Source organism: Phoca vitulina, unplaced genomic scaffold (assembly GCF_004348235.1).
Source record: "Phoca vitulina isolate PV1807 unplaced genomic scaffold, GSC_HSeal_1.0 scaffold27, whole genome shotgun sequence".
Lineage (NCBI taxonomy): Eukaryota > Metazoa > Chordata > Mammalia > Carnivora > Phocidae > Phoca > Phoca vitulina.
In genome coordinates, this window is record NW_022589730.1 from 18,697,733 (window position 1) to 18,719,373 (window position 21,641).

The 21,641-nt window shown below is 41.2% G+C and overlaps 1 long non-coding RNA gene across 1 annotated transcript; it reads left to right on the top strand.

Annotated features, from left to right (window-relative positions):
- The first annotated feature begins 225 nt into the window (after positions 1–225).
- On the top strand, positions 226–13,800 carry LOC116643830. The gene is made up of 3 exons (XR_004301636.1): positions 226–401; positions 2,526–2,643; positions 13,704–13,800. It is a non-coding gene; the product is annotated as an uncharacterized LOC116643830 (long non-coding RNA).
- Positions 13,801–21,641: the final 7,841 nt, after the last annotated feature.

The following is a 21,641-nucleotide window of genomic DNA, read 5'->3' on the forward strand; positions in this document are numbered from 1 at the left end:
CTTCCATGGGGGAGACAGAGGAGCGCTGAGCTTTTCAGGGATGCTTGGGCTGATTCTTTTACCCTTTTCCAGCAGCCTTGGAACACATCAGCCTGCTCTCCCTGACAAATGAGAAGGCCAGGCTCAAATTAATTATTTTGGCACTATTATCATACAGACCAATTCAGTACATTTATTTAAAGCTGAATATTAAAGCCTATTTATTTTCTCTTCTAGCTCATAAACTGTTCCCCCCTGCCCCTGCCCAAAATGGGTTACATGATGAAAGCTGAAACTTGAGGAAATTCCTCATTTCCATATGAATATCTCATTCTGCAGTTTGAAGAAGTACAAAAGTATGAAATGTACCTCATTTTGATGTGGCCCCCAGGAGAAAGAGTTAAAGGAGATTTTGCTAAGGGGTATGTGTGTGTGTGTGTGTGTGTGTGTGTGTGTGTGCTGAGTTGTCAGAAAGGAGAGCATGCAATAAAGAATGTGATCTTTCCTATTTTTAAAAGGAAGTATTTTGTAAGAATGAGGTATGAAATCTGCTAACTCACTTTAGGATGTCATTTTCCCAATGACCCTCAAATTGTTTCATCAAAATCTTTTCCTATCTAATCAATTAAACCCACCTCTCTGAACCCTTTCTTTTACAGAACTGCAAATTTCTTAACTTCTGTTTTTAGAATTATCCCTTGTCTACTAATAATGGGCCAATGATAACACATGCTCAAGAGCAAAATCCAAAATACAATTTTGTATAATGAAAAGAAGAGACAGATTTTTTTTTGGCCAGTTAAAATACCAGCTCGAATGAATTATTTGCCCTTCAGTAATTTTTTTTTAATCTTTTATTTCTCTGTTCTTGGGCTCAAGACGAACATATCTGCTTACTGCTGTTTTTTGCTTGTCTTTAATCATACAAATAGCATCTAGCCTCTTCTTCCATCTCCTTACTGCTCCCCCACTCTCCTTCATTAGAAGGTTCCCTCTGTTCTCATTTCCTCCTTTACTCCATTGTGAGCAGCTGGGCTATGTGCTTGCAGCAAATTAGCTGTAAAATAAAGCAGTCTTTTTTTTTTCCTTTTATTTTTTTTTTCCAGGGTGTTGTGGGAGAAAAGGTGGTTAGAGAAATTATCCCACAATAAGCAAGTGTGGACAAGGATCAAATAAGCAGAAGAAATCAGCCTGTTGGAGGGTTCACTCACACTGACGAACCGTAGTTTAGTACATTCCCCTCCTGGGGGGTCCCTTTTGCATCATTCTGTATGCTTACCCTCAAGTTCTTTAGCAAAGGCAGTTTCCCCACAGTTCTTGATTGCCACAGACATTCACCAAATGAAGTCCCGGTTGCAATGTGTGTTCTTTAAAATATTGAAATCCAACTGCAGTCTTAATGTTGTTGGCCTCACTTTTTGTGTGTGTTTAAAAATGCAACAGCAATTGTCACAGCCATTCATCAATTTAAAAAGGCAGGCAGGCACTGAAATTGTGTATGGTCTCAAGAGGAAAATTAGTTCTAAAGGTAAGGAAATCCAAATAAGCTGGATGAGAGAGAGAGAGAGAGAGAGAGAGAGAGAGACATGGGAAAAGCCTTAGCGACTACTCCCAGGCATCTGGGCTCAATGTCCCCAACGTGGGTTTTGTGGTTCATCATGGTCTGCAGGTAATCAACAAGCGCCCTCCGTAAAGGTGCTGGATGACCACATATAGTACGATTCTTTGGAGTGTCAAATAAGATCCTCTGTGCTTGGTTTCAAGCACATTGACAAGAGAATGCTAATTATTCTCACTTGGCTTCTCTCCTGGTAGCGTGTTCAAATCTAACATATCGTCACTTCTCTCTCTATCCCAGTTCAAGTAGCACAGACCCACCTCAAGGTGGGTGAGTGGAAACAACACTTAGATGGAGGCACGGGGTCATCCTACACCTTGCTGGACCCTTCATCATTATATGCAGTGAATGTCAACCTTTTTTATGAAGTAGTGAAATATTTTCTTTTCCAAATGAAACATTACTTGGCATTTAAGTATGCAAAGCAGCAAAAGGAACATTTGAGTACCTTAAATTTATTTTGCAATTTACAAATTTATGCAACTGTGATTTTAAAGTTTGTTTATTTTAAAGGCGTTCAAAGAGAATTCTGATGCCTTTTGCTTGAACACAAAAAATTGAAATTGGGGATTAGGGATGACTGTTGCCATTATAACAACCTCACTTCCCGATTCTACCCTCTTTATTTGTGAATTTTTGTTTGGGTTACAGAGTAGGGAGACAATTTTGATTCAGACACTTAAGTAGAGGGATATGGTAAGATTTTTGTTTTTTATTCCATTTCCTTTGTGACCTCGGAACATCCCCCATTTCCTAGGAAATGACTGCAGACACGGGATTCCAAAGTTGGCAGAAACACAAGTCAACCTGATAGTACCAGGTTACACTTAGTGATCTCACATTTGTTCATATCACTTGAGTGTTTTAAATTACTGTTTAAGACTGGTTAAACATATTTATGAATGCAATCCTAATTAAATGTTTGCAGAATCTCTGAAGCACCGTAGCAAACTCAGGAGTAAAGAATGTGGTTTGGAAACCATTGCATTTCCAGAGAGATTGCCGGCAGCACCAGCAGCATCTTGGGAGTGAAGTCACCAATACTGGTGAGACAGGAGTGTGTGTGTGTGTGTGTGTGTGTGTGTGTGCCTCCTTAAGAGCCATAAATGCTCTGAAGGGGGTCTGTTGTCTGTTTTGGATTGTTGGAACAACTTTTCAGCCCCAGGTTTTGTTAAAGGCAGAATTTCTCTAGTTGGTACCATGCAAATTGAGGATGCTGGAGACGGGAGCCTGGAAGCCCTTCCTGCTTCTAGAGCTACGTGGTGCAGTGTGGTAGTCATCAGCCACATGTGGCTGCTTAAATTTAAATCCTCATCCTCAATTAAAATTACATAAAATTAAAAACTCATTTCTGCAGCCTCACCAGCCACATTTCAAGTATGCAATAGCCACATGTGGCTATTAGATATCATATTGGATAGGACACATTTGGACTTTTTTATCATCACAGAAAGCTCTATGGGAAAGTACTGCTCTAGAATGAGAGCCACTCATCATCAGTCTGATGGCCATTTTGAGGTTGCTCTTAAAAATAGCTTATAACCCTGCACAGCATCATCTTTCCAGTCATTGCAAACATCCCCTCCATTTTGCTGGAACTATTTAAATGAAAGATGAGTGGGGAAACATCTGGCAACATCTTCTGATCCTGACGACAGTCCTCTTTCCTAATGGCCCATGATAGAATGAGAGAGAGTACATTGGGGCTTATATTTGGGAATTCCCTTGAAAGACCATAAAGGGCAAGCAGAATGATTCAGAGAGAGAACTCTGGAATAAGGCTACGTTTCTGAATCCACACAGGCTCTTACAGGCTATGCCATCTTGAGGAAGTTAACCTCTCTGTGACTCAGTTTCCTCTTTTAGGGTAATGCCAGTACCTACCTCATTAGATTATTGTGAAATTAAGTGAGAAACGGCTCAGTGCCTAATTCCTAGTGAGCATGTGATATGTGTTGGTTGCTTTTATTACTCTTACCACTTGCCCAAACTAGAAATTCCATTATGGAAGTCATTGTTTGAATAACCATTTCAAACACATGAAACAGAAGAAAACTGATTCTAAAAAAATCTCCCAGATAAGAGAGTAGTAATCAAAATGTGACCTGTGAGAAAGGTGTCTGGGTAGGGTTAGGAAACCACCAAATGTCACAAATTCCCCATTCTAGAGTTTCTTCGATTCCTCACTTTAAAGGCTAGAGGTAGTCTTCAAGTAATACTTGAAAGAAGAGTGTTTTCTGAGCTCTTGCCTAGTTGGGAAAGCCTGTAATTGTCATATGAATGTCAACTTGGCTGAGCATTAAATTCATGGGCCCCAAATCACTTATTCTAAACCTGGATAAACTTGGTACCATGGTTTTCTGATATTTGGTATTTGAAAGCAATCTGGCCTGATTTTAGTTTTTCATTGAGGATGTGTTTTGAGTTCCCCCAGCAGTAAACTCAGAGGCAAGGAATCAAGTGCGAGGAGTTTATTTGACAAGTGAAGGAGGGGGGTGGAGATGCAAGACAGGGAAGGAAGGCAGCAGATAAGAGGTATGTCCTAGAGTGGGTTAGCAAGCCAGATACCACTGTACCCATCTGGAGCTGAATCATGCTGGATTAATTGTGGAAGTCAGTGTAAAACACATTTCCCAAAGTTACCCTCTCAGAGAAGTGAGGACACTGGGGTATGTAATCACCAAATCATCTCTCTTACTGCTTGAATACAGCTTCTGGGAGTTACTGATCCCCCAGCACTTGTAGACATCTGCAAGGGCAGAGAAAGGGCAGGGTCAGAGAAAGACTGGAAGAGGATCCTGGGGGTTGGCCGTTGGAGGTCCAGCTGCCTATGCCAATGTGCTGAGGATGAGAGAAGTGTGCTGGGACAACAAGGTCCACCACAGGGAGCAGCCTCTTTCTTCTGTAGGGATGCTTGATGCTTGAATGACTGATTGATTGGTTGTAATTCCACATTTTTTTCCTGTGTCCTCTTTCACTTTCTCTGGATCTCACTTTCTCTTAGTTTCTCTGTCTCTTATTCTCCTCCATGTCCCTCATCTCTGTCTCTCTTTCTCTGATGCTCTACCACTTTTTAATTTCTCTTTCTTTTTTTCTTTCTTTTTGACTGGATTAGCCCCTTTAGCAAGCAAACTTAGTCCTGAAAATTTTTCTTTAATTTTATCTTTTCTTATTTCTTTGGCATTGGTTCTTTTTTTTTCCCTCTTGTTGTCCTGCAATAACTATATTCCTAAGTTCTAGCTATATGTTCTGCCCTCTCATCGTTTTCATCTCTATGCTTTTTCTTTGCATTCAAAACAAATTTTCTGGTTTGTCCTCCACATTGCTGCTTTTATTTTTGACATTGTTGGATCTGCTCTCTATTCTCTCTAAATTAGATTTTATTTTACCAATGCAAGCTTAGCTTTCTTGCAATTCTTCCTTAAGGATCTAGCTCAATTGTTATGTCAGTCTATTCAAGATTTCTGCTGCTCTTTCATAGATATCATGACTTTTCCAATTCTATCAAGATTATTGAAGAGTTTTCTATTTTTTTCTTATCCCTACTGTAAATCATTTTCATATTTTCCTCCTAGTCTTTAGGATAATGTCCATTTCTTTAATCTTCAGTATTTTCTATCATCTGTATATATATATATTTTCTTTTTACTGAATCTCAAAGAAGGTCACATCAACTCAGACCGACCATTTACCAAACAAAAAAGCCTGTGGATTTTGCCCTGATTCTATTTGTTGTCCACTGCTGGCTGAAATGTAAGTAGGAGGGCAGGTTGATGTTTGTACCTCTCAGCTCAGGCTCCACTGTTGAACAGGTCTTCATTGAGAGAGGCTTTGATGGGCTAAAGAGAGAGCTTCCCCTATTCTTGGCACCTAGTTCTCTATCCCTCTGAACCCACAGAGTTCAGGAAAATGTAGACTTGTAAGCATGTGCTGAAACCAAGGCTATTTGTATTCCCTCCATTGTCCCTATTCCTTTACTTGTAGGGGCTATGCTTTTCCCAATGCAATTTGCATCATGAGTTCCATGTGCTTTCTTATATATTTTTAAAAAATATTTATTCTCTGTAAGGGTATTGAAATATGAGGGATGATTGGAATAACTGAGTCAGGTATAGTGATTTCAAACCCAAGTTCTAGACCTAGACTGCCCAGGTTCAAATTCTGATTTGCCATTTTTTTAGCTAAAATCAGTTAACTTCTCTAGGCCTTTGTTTCCTTGACTTTGTAATGAGGGTAAGGATGAAGCATCTACTCTTTTGGGTTGTTGTGGATATTAATTCCGTTAACATATGTGAAGTGCTTGGCAGAGTGCCTGCCACAAAGTAACTAATCAATAAATGTTAGCTCAAATTATTGTCTCACAAACACCTCTGGTGTGATGAGAGAAATAGCCACCATGTTTTTTGGTATGGGTGGGTAGGCGTAAGAGAGAAGGTACTGGGGGAGAAATGAAGAATTTTCTAATCTACTTTTGTCTGAATGAGACTGCTCTATCTAGTTCATGAGACAAAGTATGATAGACACTAATTTTTTCTTTTTTTTTTTACTTCCAGTTCCATCAGCCTTGTAATTAGTAGAAATCCATAATTAATAGAATTAGAATTCTGACCACAGGTCATCTGCTGAGCTTAGCTTTTGATTTTGTGGTGAATTTTCCTTTTATTATGTGTTTTCATGTGTATTTTAGTGGGATATTGGGAGAAATTGCATTAGATGACTGGGGAGATGCCATTTTAAATTGGAATGATGTAGAGAGTTTTTACCTGCTGACCTTGCAAATTACTCCTATCCTGCCTTGGTTCAAGTATCAAAGGAGAGGCAGTAGCAAGCATGGGGTGCAGCCTTTATCCATGTGGCATGGGAGAAAAGAAAGTCCATCCTGAGCCTTCTCAGTTTGGGAGTCTGTGACATTGACCATTTGACCACACATGAGTCGTGAGATGCAGATATGAACACAAGTTCAAAATAGGTACTGGTGTTATGCCATGATTCCATTTAGGAAAGAGGGGAGCTATTTTTTTGGATGACTTATGAAGTGTTTAAGAGAATGTCTGGTATATAGGAAGTGCTATAAGGGTTTTTGAACCAAAGAACTCTATGAGGTAGGCACTATTATTATACCCATTGTACAGATGAGAAAATTGAGGTTATATAATTTTTCCAAGGTCACACATCTAGCAGAAGGTAGAGTCTGGGTCCAGCCCCAAATGGTTTGGTTCTAGATTTCCCATTCTTGACAAATGGACAACTGCCATACTTGACAATCATTTGGGATTCTGCCATGGGCCTCATTGAAACCACATTGCTCACCCCCAAATGGAAAACAGATCAGGAAAGTTGCTGTTGTTCCTATCAAATGAAGTTTACCAGAGAATGTCCTCAAGTCTTGATGCTACTATTAATACTGTCATCTTCTAAGCCCAAAACACCAACTCTCCATTTTTCTTCCATCACAACTGTTGTTCCCTGGAGCAGAATAAAAAGTAAATACATATGCCGTGAGCCTCTCTGTCAAAGTCCATGGGTATATGATATATATATATACACCTCAGTATATCTGTGGATGCCTTCCTTCTTTAGGAATTATTAATATTCTGAGCACCTTAAATCAATTTTTTTACTTGGTAGAGTTTTCTGTGTGGGGTTTAACTGAGCCCTTAGCCACTCTCTCTCCCACTTATGAAGTTTAGCTGCACCACCATTTGGTGCTTATGTAGGTAAAATGTCAGCACAGGTCTGAGAGGTCTATCTATGGAGACATCTGCTACCTGAAGCCCCATGAGTAATAGCCTGGCCATGGAGTGAGTGGGAGAAACATCTGCTCCACACACAGAAACTGACTGCTGTGCAGGCAGAACCAGGCCACTGGGAGAAAGGGAGCAGACCAGTGACAATAGGGCTGCAGGCGGCCAGAGGCAGTATTCTAGCAGGCAGCTTCTCTCTTCCTCACTCCTTCCCTAATAGGAGTGGGCTCCATGCTGTGATAGGTGAGATAGCACACAGGCAGATTGTCCACCAGATGGTACAATCTTCTATTTAAGAAATATTTGAAAGGGCAACAAAATACAGCAGAAACCATCCGACAGTCCACATGGCTAATGCAAAATTAGCCAAAATGATGGTGGCAGCAGTAGTGGGGGTGTTGTGGGGTGAGATGTAGGAAAGGCTAAGGGGACACGAGCACCATGATGTCTGGTGGGGCAGATGTCGGTATAGTTTGAGATACTTCTCCAACATTGCACTGTGGGGCTTTGATGAGCTTCTGTGAACCCTGATCTGTAGACTGTGCTTGAGAATTGCCAAGGCCAAGGGTGATGGACACAACCATGATGATCCAACGTGGCTCGTGTCTCATGAGCCAGGGACATCTCTTGTGTTCTCACTCTGGGCAGAGTGGAACTTTGGTTGTCATTGTTATTCTGTGGCTCTTTCCTTGTTTCTGTATCTCTGGTGAGTGGCTTTTCCTTACTGATGTTCCATTCTAGCACTATTTGAACACAACTCTACATGTTGCTATCAGCATCCTCAGGGATATTGTTAGTTGAGCTTTTGTTTTGTTCCAGGTACTGTGCTAAGCATTCTACCTAGTAATAGTTAGTACACATTCAGTGGTTATTATATATCAGCACTGGTTGGAGTGATTTACATATATTGCCTTATTTAATCCCTGTAACAAACTAATGAGGCAAGTACTATTATTATCATTTTAATCATACACATGGGGAAAGGGAGGTTTGGAGTCCTTAGATAACTTGCCCAAGGCTACAAGATTATCAAGGAAATAACCTTAATGGGGAAAAGAATGTGTCTAATCCTAATCCAGAATCCATGCTTTTAAAGGCTGTGCTCTACTACCTCTGATATGTACATTTTCTGTTTTCATCCTTATGACCACTGTGTGAAGATGTTGTCATTCCTAATGCACAGTTAAAGAAACTACCGCTCAGAGAGTTAAAGGCATTCCCTGGGGTCATGTGTCTGGTAGTCAGGTCCATCTCACTCCCCAGCTGGTGACCGGCCACCGTGCTAGTCCACCTCTTCTCCACCAGCTTCTCTAGCTCCCTCTCTTTCCCTGCATCAGCTTCCTCGGCATTCATGCTTGAAACCCTAGCAATATATTGACATTATGCAGTTAACCCTTGAACAATACAGTGGTTAGGGGTCCCAATCCCTCCTGCAGTTGGAAATCTGCCTATAACTTCTGACTCCCCCCAAATTTAACTACTACTAGCCCACTGTTGCCCAGAAGCCTTCCTGATAACATAAAGTGTTGATTAACATGTATTTCATATGTTTGTGTATTATATACTGTATTTCTACAATAAAGTAAGCTAGAGGAAAGAAAATGTTATTGAGAAAATACATTTATATTACTGTACTGTGAAAAATCCACATATAAGTGGACCCGCACAGTTCAAACCCATGTTGCTCAAGGGTCCACTGTATTTAATTTCCAAGACTTATTTCTTCCTCTTTCAGAGTATCTCCCTTCCTGTTCCTTTCTTCTCCATCCCCGTGGCTACTAGCTGGCCTAGAAGAAGTTCCTTGGCCCTCACAGTGTTATTAAAATATTTGCCGTCAACTGTCACATGCCTTCCCTCAAAAGGTGTGCCATGATTTCTAGGCATGAGCCTCAGAGACACATACTACCATCCTACATTCTAGAGGTAATCGATGATGGAATGGCTTTCTCTATTAACTAGCCCCTAAAACTACAGAAGAAGGGATATCTGTGTGTCGCTGTGTGTACGGACATTCACCACAGTGTAAAAATGTAAAATTTGGTCATGTTTTCCATTAATGTGTATAAATGCATTTATATACAAATACATTTCTAAGGATGAAACTGTGAGCAGAGATAAATGCCACTCTGTGGTGGTGGCTCCAAGGGGACTGCGTCTGTAGGGGCGAGCCAGTTTTCTGGGGAACTTTTCTCTTTGACCATCATAGGAACAGTGTCAGGAATCTGGATGTTTAATTTTTGGAAGGCAATGAGGCTTCATTATTCATAGAGGATTCTTCCTGAGAGTTACAACAGACAATGGAACAGAAATGGGGTTGACTAACCCATTGACCTTGTATCACAAGTGCAGAAAGAAATAAAAACTGAGCAGCCCCCTGTGTTTTCCATCCCCCTGAGGGTTCTGTCTGTTCTCAGGCCTGGACCTCTTTCTGTTTTCCCCTCTGGAGGGTTCCAGTATCCAGCATCTCTGTGTTAATTAACTCAGCATGTGGCACATAAAGGCCTGACAGCAGATAGCTAATGTTTTGGATATGCACACAGTTTAAGGATTAGCTCAATTCCAAAGGACAACTTAACGTTGTCACAGTACAGTTGACACTTGGTGATCCGAGGCAAATTTTGGGTTCTGGGCAATCTTCCTTCTGCCACCATCATGCATATGGGCCTCCACTCCTTACTCTCAGTTCTTAAACATTCAGACAAAGCAAGCCAATTTTAATATTTTAATTCACCCTAAATAAAATCTTGTAATTGCCAATAAAACCCAACAATAAAAAAGCCTTATAATGCACCGGGTTATCTGTGCCGATGTTTGTCTCTCGCATGATGGGCATTTTACAGAATATATTAAAAATATGTATAATAGATAAAATAAACATATAATGTAGGCTCACATATAAGGTAGCCCCAAAGCCAAATTCCTTAGAATAGGTGTGTAGATGAGAACTCAGTGTGGTATGGAAATCCTTTGGCCTGATTTCCAGCCTTTTTGAGCATTGAGTAATGAAAAGTTTGCCAAGTGGCAGCCCACAGGCCACATCTGGCCTCTTGACATGCTTAATTTGGCTTGTGTAGCGTTCTTAAAAAGTTATAATTGAAAATGTGGGGATTTTTTTTTAATTTGCATTTTTGGGTTTTCTTGCTCTAGGTTTGTGTTGCCTGATGGCAAAAATTGACAGGGGTGGAGCGACTCTCTCCGCTTTGGGTGGGGCACATGAGACATGGTGTCAACTTTAGCCCAAGTACATAATGTTTGAAGTGCCCGTTTCTGAGCCCCAAGTAGTACTTTCTTGTTGTTCTGCCAACCCGTTTGCTAAATCTCCCACTTCATTCCTAATCATTTCTTGTCTATTTTGCTCAAGGTAAGCTGTTGAAGGAAGACAAACTGGCTCGAGTTGGGCAGGTTCATCTTAGACTCCCTTTGTATTTAGCCCTGTACAAAGTGGAGTTTTCACTAATCTTGACCAATTGCCCAGAAATCACCTAGTGAGCTCCTTGTGAAAAATCCCAAAACAAGCAAATAAAATATGTGGAAAGGCTGACAAATTTAGCTATTCGGCATGGCATTTAAAAAACCGATATAGAAACATTTTTAATGTACTCTTTCAAATGTCATGACAGCTGTCCAAATTTGTAATTTTAAAATATATTTTATGTTATCACATACATTTGCTATACACTCTATCAAATATATGACTAATATGTGAAAACAAATATGTTTGCCACCCAGCTGACTCATGCTCCTTGGGATGTGGGAGGCTCCTTAAAGAATAAACAAAGAGCCCCTTGTGTCTGGGAAGAGGGACCCCAAAGTTAACATTTTTTTTTTCTCCAGGGGATTTGTTCAGGGTTCCGCTCTTGTTTCTCCTTGGGATGGAAGGCATGTATCATACAAGTTCTTACAGAATCATTAGGCCCAAAAAAGGAAGATGTGTCTTATTTTCAAGACCAGGGAATAGTTCCTTAAATCATTCATTTATGCATGCAGCCCTTTCTTCATCTGTTTGTTCACTCAGGGAGTGTTTATAGAATACCTACCACGTGACACTGTAATGTTTGATGTTGTAAGGGGGATATGTACATGAACAAAAATTCTGGGTTGTTTGCTTGTTTGTTTGTTTGTTTGTTTGAAGGAGCTGCGTTTATTTCCATGGGCTGCCATGACAGAGTACCACAGATGGGTGGCTTAAACCACAGAAAGCTGTTGTCTTACAGTTCTGGAGGCCAAAGGTGTCAGCAGGGTTGGTTCCTTTTGAGGGCTGTGAAGGAAGGCTCTGTTCCAGGCCTCTCTCCTCCCTGTGTCTTCATGTCATCTCACCTCTGTGTGTGTCTGTGTCCCAATTTTCTCTTCTTATAAGGGTGCAAGTCATACTGGATTAGGGCCCATCCTAGTGACCTTTGACCCTAATTACCTCTGTCAAGGCCCTATCTCCACATAAGCTCAAATTCTGCAGTAATGGGGGCTAGGACTTCAACATGAAGTTTTTGAGGGGAGGATGCAATTCAGCTCATTCAACAGGAGCATATAAGGTGACTTTCTGGAAGTTTGAATGCTTCTCTTCTGCTCATTGGTTCTGCTGCTTTTACTAGTAAAGAGGTTCTTTCACTGTTGCTAATGGCTACATCACTGATTACTAAACTAGGCTAGCCTAGATAATTTTAGATGCTAGAAAGGTGACAATAAACAGAGCTTGATTCCATAGACACAAAATTTTAGTAACTGGACATAAAATGGGTATACAGATGATAGGGGCCGGATTTTGGATGCACTTACATGTAACATGAAGGGCCAGTTTGTGGCTAGGAGTGGGAACAAAAGGTCTCCATGGTGTTTTCCAGAAGGATCAGATACCATGTAATATGGGTGACTAGAGAGGGGAGAGCTGGTGAAGATAAGCCAGAGAGGAAAGTTCTGGAAAGTTGAAATCTGAGTAACATAAAGGCTGTCACATGATCCTGTAAGTCTTCCTGAGTGAGGACAAAAGGAGAAAGAACCAAAAAGGAGAGAAAGAGCCAGCACTAACCTGGGGTTTGTAGGACATGTGTCATGACAGACGGCGCTATTAAAAGGACCCCTACTGACATCCTTTGACAAGATCATGCTGCAGCCCAGATAGAAAGCAGTGTGGGGCCCAGCCCTGTGCCACAACTGTGAGATGGAAGATCATCTTCATTACACTCTTTCTCCAACTCTTTTCCTTGCTTGGCCTTTTTTCTCCAGCATCTTCCCTGCTTCACTTTTCCAGCCTCTAAGCTGGCAGGGGTAAAATGAGAGCCGAGAAAAACCTTAGACTCTCAACAGCATGTGCGTTGTCTTATGAAACTCCCAGAGATTGAAATGCTTCTGTAAGTGGTAGGCACTGGAGGTCATGGGTTTTGTCCATGGGTGCCTTTCCAGCACATTCTAAATGACACCACCAATTCAACTGTGCCACCTTCATTCAGGTGCAAGCCTGGCTCTGGCCCCCTTCTTTCCAGCAGCATTTCTCTAACTTTCATGCGTGAGCTCATCATGTGGGGATCTTGTTAAAATGCAGACCGTGATTTAGAGGGTCCAAGGTGGGCCCAGGCTGTTTTGCACTTCGAGTTGCGAGGGCCTGTGGGATGACGGAGCCCCATGGAGATGCTGTCAAAGTGTCCTTCTGTCATTCAGGAGCTCCGGGCTCGGTGGGGTTCCCAGGTTAAGAAGAGAAGATGCCTCTCTTGGCTGCTGCCGGCACCTTAACTTTCACTAGCTCCTGTATTCATTAGCAAGGGTTAGAGAGAAAAGAAAAATAACAGTAGTGTTCTTAATTGGATCTCTGAAAGAGATACTGCATTTCCACTGATTAAGGCAATTAAAGGTGCAAAAAGCTGTTCAAAAGCTGACGTCTTCAGGTGTCTCATAACAAAAATTAATACCACTGTTAGCTGTGCTACCTAGTCATGCTGTAAAGTAAATTAATTACTGCAACCAAACTAATAATAACAGTGCAGGCAGAGTTGTAGCAATCTTGTGGCTTACCATTGGAGACTGAGCAGGGACTTTTGCCTCTCTGCTACCCATGAGCGCAACCCAGCAATTGCTGACTGTAACATTTCTATTGTATGGTTTATGCTAAATATGCATATCTTAATTGCATTAGTCAAAATAATTAGCTAATATATTTTTGCATAATGACGAGGTAAGCAAATATCACCATAGCTCAGTGGTTCTTGCATGAGTAAATTTGGAAAATTAATAGACTCCCAATTTCCTAATTATCTGTCTTTTATTCCATGCTCAAACAAAGAAAAGCTACTGCACACTCCTGGGCATCGTGTAATTTAGTTTGCACCTTGAAAATTTAAAGCACCTGTGTTTGTTTTCTCCCCCTTTTGCAGGAAAGTGATAGAAAGAAAACGACAACTCCTTCCGTTTATCACCCTGAAATTGAAATGTAAAGGAGGCAGCGATCAATACATTTTAATTTTTATACGGAAGCGGGGCCTCGAGTTACAAGGCATTTTTTAAGCATTGGGAAGTTATTATAAAGTTGAAACAATGGTCAAAATTCTTCCCAAAGTGACAGTGTGGAGCAGGTGCCTGAGCTCCGGGTACATGGTAACATTCCTCCGTACTGTCCTTTCCCTCGCGTCTACCAACCTTCCCCTTTGTGTCTCTGATGACTTCCCAGTTTAGCTTGGCTCTTTCTAATGTATTCACACCTACATGGCAATGGTACCTTTCTTGCTGCTGGACATAACAGTCTCCACAGAGGACAGTGTGGTTGTTGAAGAGTAAAGCTCGCTGTTTTGATTAAAATGCTCAGTGCACCACAGCTGGATTCCTCTGGGTTCCATCTCATTTCTTTGGGTTTAAGATTATGAACCAGAGTAATACGCGGGGCTATCCTATGGAGCATCCTGATTTAGCAGAACCTGGCCATTCCTGCCTCACTATTTATGAGAAAGCATACCCTTAGTATGCTAATCTAATGCATAAGGAAAACAGAAATCTGCCCAAGGGGACATTTGGGCAATATACTAATATCCTCTAAAGAGCTTAAAAATACTCTTGCCTGTGTCTTTCAGTGGCAAGTTTCAGGCCACCACTTAAAAGGAAGAATGTTCCAGAGCCTGAAGCCCACCACATCTGGACGAAACCCTCATGCCAAGCCCTAAGCCACTAGTCTAATGATAGGCAAGTCCCGTAGGGGAGAAAGCAGCTGGGTGAGGCTCTCCTTTAAGTTTCTGATGAGTCTAGATTTCTGGTGGCTTAGGGGAAAGCAATCCGCAGCCTGATAAGGGAGGGAGGAGATCTTCACTGATGTCACTTTGCCTCAACAAGCTTTGATTGGATCACTTCCCCCGGCAGGTGCAGGATTCATCATCAGGATTCCAGCCTTGAGACCCCTTGGACCGCCTGTCAGCAAACCCCGTGTAGGCATCGAGAGCAGGTAGCAGCTGTAGGCTGTAACTTCCTCAGGTAACGTACTCCCATGCTCACACTGCAAATCGCCAGGAACCATACAGGAAATGTATGTAAAATTTGTTTTAATTTGTACATGTGAGTGTAACAGGCTCTAATTAAGATGAGGAAAGAGATGAAGGCATGCTAAATGGTATCTGGGAGGCCATGAAAACGTAACATCCAATTTTATAGAACAAGAGTTGGTACAAGAGGAGTAAACTGGAAAGCCAAACTCGCAGCATCCATCTTGGCCAGTTAGGAAGGGAAGGCTGTTCACTGTCACCCAGGCACCACGTTACCATCAGGGCAGGGGAACCCAGAAGGCAAAAGAAAAAAGTGCTGGGATTGAAGGCCTAGAAGAAAAACTAATGAAGAGAAACAGATGAATATTCTGAGGAAAAAAAAAAAACAACAACACCCAAATTCTCATGCTAGAAAATGTAGTGAGAAAAGTAATTAGAAACTTTAGACCGGAGGATGGAAGAAGTTCTGCAAAGCTGGATGTAGCCAGTGCACGGACGCAAACACAATGGGGAAGAGAGGATAGAAAGAGGATAGAGACCCTGAGGGATGAAGGGAATGATGGCCCAGTCCTCAGGCTACGTGGTTCAACTTCTCGTTGCCTCTGATCCCAGGAGAGGCCATGCTTGCCTCCGAGTTATGGAGAGCCTTGTATCCAGGCTGGAAGTCAAGGGCAAAAGTAATGGAACATATTTCCCAGCCTTTCCTTAACTCCTCAGAGGCCTCAGGGGAGGCACCTTCTTGCATGCTAGTCAGGTATTCCCCCCGAGCCCCTCGAGTATTTAAGAAAACTTCCCATATGTGATGGTGGGGCACAGAGCGGGAGGTAGGGGTGCAGCAGATCAGGCTACAGAGGAAACAGGGACCAGGTGACACTCTTTCAACATGAGGAGTTTGAGCTGAATCCTGGGGGTAGCCAACAGCCAGGAAAGGGCTGAAAAGCAGCATGAAGCATAAGATCAGCAAATCTTGGAACCAGCCATCAGTTACTGAGTAGCTAACCTTCATGTGGAAGGTACAAGAATGTGGAAAGCATATTCTTTGCTTCAAAGATCTAATATTCTTGAGTTATGTGAGTAACTGAATGATTTTTTTAAAAAATCCTAAATAATAGATTAATGATAGAGAAGACATGTCTCAGAAGAAGTAGGATATGATTAACATGCAGATCGCTGCTGCTCCAAGTGTGGTCTGTGGATAAGCAGCATGGTAATTACCTGGGAACTTGTTAGAAAGCAGAAGCTCAGGCCCCACCTCATACTGACTTGACGCAGAATTTGAAAAATAACAAGATCTCCAGGTGATCTACCCAAAGTCCTGGCCAAAAAGACTTGCAAAACTATTAGGTGCAAAGCCTTCAGTGGAGAACAAAGATTTGATGAAGGAAGAGTAACCTTTCGTTCAGTAGGGATTGGTTTTGTTGTCTACAATGAGGCAGGTGCTTTGGTGCATAAAGGCACAGGACAGGTCCCCTACAAAAGCATAAAGCAGATAAAATATAATAGCTGTCAGATTCTCCAGGCACTCACCCTGGAAGGACTTAGAATCTTGGGAAAAGGGGAGGAGGACCCTGCATTTCCTGAGAAAAGGGGACTTGTATCATAATTTGGATAGGCTTATTTCTTGCACACCTGGGTTGGAGAAATAGTTCTTCTTTGGTGCATGACTCAGTTGAATGGAGTAAACTTTGGGAAGAGGCAGAATGGTGGGAAATGAGGGAAATGGAGTTCCCTAGGCATGGCTTCCATGTTGCATAATCAAGTGACTTTACAAAAATATAAGCCAACTAGAATCTTTCTAGAGTAACTAGATCTAGAATCTTAATTACAATCTTTCAGTGTCTACCAAACCATGAAACAAGCCAAACTTCCAGTAGAGCTCTCCCGGCCTTCTGTGGACAGACTGTTGCCAACCTTTCTATTCTCCTGTATCTCAATCCTCAACCGCCCTGATCTACCTATCACAGCAAGACCATATGGAAATGTTATGTTGGGTTCTCCCACTCTGCCCACCTTTTTCTTCTACACCCAGTGATTTGCTCACAGTTCCCACTACTTATAACAGCCCTTGTCACCCTATTTTGCATATCCTTTGGTAAGTCCTACTCAGGCTTTGAACCTTAGCTCGCACTTGACATCTCCTTTAAGGCAAAATTAGGCACACTGTTCTCCATTGCCCCATGATGCCTCATACATTGCTCCATCCTATAATAGTTATTGCATGTGCTTCATGCTGGACTCTAAGTTCCTTGGTGCAGATAACATATCTTATTCTTGTGTTTCCACTCCTATCGTTATACTGCAGACATAATAGATGCTTAATAAACACAAGTTTGATGAAAACAGTGAATAAGTGAACGTATGAATAAATGAAGAATGAATGAATGAAATCAGATTACAGAGGGCCTTGAGTGCCAGGCTGGGGTAATTGGAATTCATTCTGCAGCTGTTGGAAGGAAAATGTGGTGGTAGGGTGTGGGTAAGATGCACTGATTCAACTCACATGTTAAAAAGCAAAATTAGAAGAAAAAAAAGAAAAAGAAAAAGAAAACACATGCATAGAGAGGGAAAGGAAATTCAGTGAGAAAAACAGCAACGAAAATCTGCAAACTCATTTTGTAATAAGAATGTCTCATCTCTGCATCTGGAGAATCGGGCAGTTACAGGTGACTGGAAGGTGACCTACTCTGTCTTCTCTACACCCCTGGGCAGGATGTCCAAAAACCTCAGTCAATGGCAAAAAAAAATCACTAAGTCAGGGCAGCCTTACACTGAAGATTACCTGCTTTAGTGTGCCCTCATGATTTATGGGTGCAATTTCAAATTGCCGTGCATTTCCTCTGTTATTTCCCAGATTATTCTCGCTTAGGTTATCAGACACGTGGAGCACAGCCAAAGGAGGTGGCGTGGTTGGGACTGCTAACAGCAGGCGTGCACCAGCTCTTCGGCCAGCACCTGTGGGGCACTTGATCACGGGACAGGCCTTTTCTTTTGTGGTCACGTGGACAGACCCTTTGAATTGCTTCTGTTTCTTTTGTTCGTTGATGTCACAGAGATCTCAGGGCAGAAACCGGATACATTTAGCAGACTTTAGGTTGTCCTGGTTCTACTTTGAGCCAACCTTCAAAGTATTTGTTACAAGACCATTATTACAGTAAGGAATAAAGTCAGGGTCTTTCATGATCAATTCCAAACTTTGGGAAGCATGCTGTGACTTTGGCAAAGGAGTTCCGTGTGGAGGAAGCTTGGAGAGTTCTCAAGGCGGCATTCCTTATACAGGGCCTCAGTTCCCGCTGCAGCTTAGCCTGGATGTGGGATTCTTAATTCAGGTCCCAATTTTTTCAGATTGTTATACTGGGCTATTAAACAGCTGCTGTGTTTAACCACAGATGTGGGTGCGTTTTATGGATGCGATTCCTGTGTGTATGTGCGTGTGTGCCAATAAACAAATATGTATATATTTAAAACCAATATTGACACAGTGTTAAGACTGAAATCTTTGCAGTCAAATCAGGAAATTCCAAAGCTACACTTCCTCTAACAGAATCCTTTCAGGCGCTTACACATCCTGAGCGTTGTACCACAGCATATAACTCCAAAATTACGTGGGGATAGACGACCCCAGGCCTACGCTGGCCAAAGTACAGTAATTTTATGAATTATCTGCTTTTGAGGTGTTTTAATTTTACATTTTAGCTTCATGTAAACACACTGAACTTTGATTGAGAAAGGTGGAAATAAAGGAATCAGGAAAGATGTTTTCTTTTATAAGTCAAAAAAGAGACATGTCTAGTTTTATTTTCTGGTTAATAATCTTTATCCAAATGGAAGTTAAAACGGCGGAGGGAATGTTCTTCATCTTAGGTTCAACACTCATTGTTTCAACCTTCTACACTCAAAAATAGGAAACCATTTTTCTTCAAAATTGGCTTTCATTCCCTTCCTTAATGAGGACTACAATCTTGCCAAATTTGAAGTTCACAGCTTCAGTCATTTTTGAATTGCAGAAGCACAGATAAAACATTTTGATATTTTTTTATGATGGAAAATATGCAATTTTTCCTGTCTAGGTGTACGGTAATATTCTCAGATATATCACATCTAAGTTTAGATTCGAATGAGTTCTCCGGTGCCTAAAGTGCCGGGTAGCTAACATAAAGTGGCTTTTGTTTTATTACTGTGTGTTGGCAAACCTTCCATTTGGTTCTCTTTTGCGGCCATTATCTGGTTGGAGTGTTTTGTCAACAGGCATTGCTGGGCCCGGAGACACATGGTCTAGGAGTTAGTTATCTGACTCTCAATTTGGTGCCCCCCACATTCTCACTTCTTAATCTTACTGCTTGTTATGTTTCTCCCTTCTTTTTTCCTGCTTCCAAAATCTTCTGAGAGTTGCCAGATAATAAGAGACAAATTGTGCAAATTGAATGTCAGGAAGTGGTGCATTAGTAAGCGAGCTTTTTGCCATCAATGGTGCAGCCGATTCCCTCTTTCTAAGCCAAATACTTCTCCAAATTGGATTAGGCTTGATGAATTTCTTTCTTTCTTTCTTTTTTTTAAAGTTAAAGTATGACAGCTGCTTATTTTCATTTTTGTTCATCTGGTGAAACCAGAAGGGGCCCAAAGAAGTCATTAATGTCCACTGTGTGAGGGCTCTAGGAAATGAGTCGTTCATAGAATGTATGAACAGTATTGTTCACCATATGTAGACTAGAAACATCCTTATGTTCAGGGTCCACGGGTAAGAGAGGGAGTGTGTTATAATTAACTGTATAGTACATATGGTGGACTAGAAAGTTTACTCCTTGGAGACTAGTTTAGTTATAAAATCAAACAAACAATGAAAACAGAGTCAATTAACAATGGCTCTATCAAATGTTGTCATGGACTGCATGTCGATTGTGTGGAAGACCCTGGGGTCTGAAAGCACGGGCATGTTCTGAACCTCGGCCCCCACTTTTCTAGACAAGGTGAAACAGGTTATATCAGATGAAGGTAACAGACCTAGTTCATAAGAGGGTGGCACTAACAGAGAGAGAGAGAGAGAGAGAGACGAGCTTTATCTGCCACGAATCCCCTTTACTATGGCTTCACCAAGGACTACTAGAAAGTCTGTAAGTGAGTCCTTCCCTCAGAGCCCATGTTCCATGGTCATTTGAGGGCCATCTGTCAATATTGCACTCTATCCAACTATGGGATCACCAAGAACTGGGTTAGAACTCCATAATCTGCTGCCTTGTGGCTCCATTTCCAGGGTCTAAGTGGCTATAAGTCTTGCTGACTGAATCTTTGATGGAAAAAGATAGGTCTGATTGGTAGCTTATATTATGCAGGACAATAAATATTTTAAGCTTGATCAATCTGACATTCCTCAAATCTAGACAAGCCTCTATGCTTCTAAATCCTGCTCTTTGCCAAGACAAAAGGCAGATGGTGCCAGACCCTGCGACTGCAGCGGAGAATCTGGTTTTGCAGAGCAGTTTAGCAAGATGGCCTTTGATCATGCTCTTTTACATCTGATGCCTTCCAGACATTTCTTGAGAAAATGTTAACAACTTTGAGGGCTCTATATATGTTAATAGGTGTATTTGCAAAATTCAGACTTCTCTTTTGCTCTGATTGTGCTCATAGTCACATCTGATTACATCAGTAGCTGGCTTAAAAGTTTTCAGTGACTCCTTGTGGCCCTTAGGATCAAATCAAAACTGTTAACAAGCTAATATGACCCTTCTCTCTCTGACCATCTTGTTATTTCATCCTCTCTTTCTTATACCCAACTTGCATTGTAGACATTAACACTTACTGATGTTTTTAGTTCTTAGAGATTCTTGAAGGCCTTCCTTGACTCTTCCCATCATCCTTCTCCTTCCCACTCCCATCTTCTGAATTTGGTTAGGTGTCCCTGCTGTGTCATTGTATAGGCTTCAGTAGTTTTTTGCACTTCTATTATAAGATTTACCATATTTTTTATATTTGCTTAGTTGTCTGCCTCTCCAGCTAGACAATCATAATCTCTGTGAGATTAGAAATCACTGTGTCTGTGTTGTTCCCATTTGGAGTCCTTTACCTCACACATTGCTTGGCACATAGTGGGTAATCAATGGACATTTGTTAAGTGTTTGAATCAATCATTTCTATTTTAGATACTTAGATTAAATGAGCATTTCTGTGTATTAGACTAATACTTTGTTCTTTTTAAAAAAATATTTTAACTCTAATAAATTTACCTCCTTGCTAATCTATCTTAACTTCGTTCTGTTTTGAACTCCCTTTTTTCTAGAGGTTGCAAAAAGCCTTGGGTCCACAGCATTAAAGTTATAACCTAAAAAGTATGAAATAAAAGTTTCTTAGTGCCCTATAGGACATTGTCTAGGTTCTCAAGCTCTAGGGGTGCTTTGCAAGTAAGACCAGTTCCTAACAAAACCATTAGAGCACCTGAATCTTCTAAACTGATATTAAGATGTGCCTGCTTTAAATAATATTCTGTTGTATAGTGAACATCCTCATGGTTAAGTTCTGGTGCATAAAGATTTGTGCCTACAGATTGGTATCCAGGAGCACATACTCAGAGACACTCTATCCTGATCAATGTATGATGAAGTAGAGAAACCCAACAGGAAGGGCATAGAATCTTGAGGCTTATCCAAAACTAACCCTTCCAAAAGGCACAGGAAACTACTATGCCCTCAAAAGGTTTTACTCTCAGCCACCCATAATGCCTAAAACGCTTACCACTAGAGTCCTCTTAGATTTTCATTATTGCATTGAATAAATGCCTTTTTAGAGTAGAAACATATTAGCCCATTAAATCCATTCTCGATCTAGTAAGTTTAGTCTAGATCAAGTAAGCTG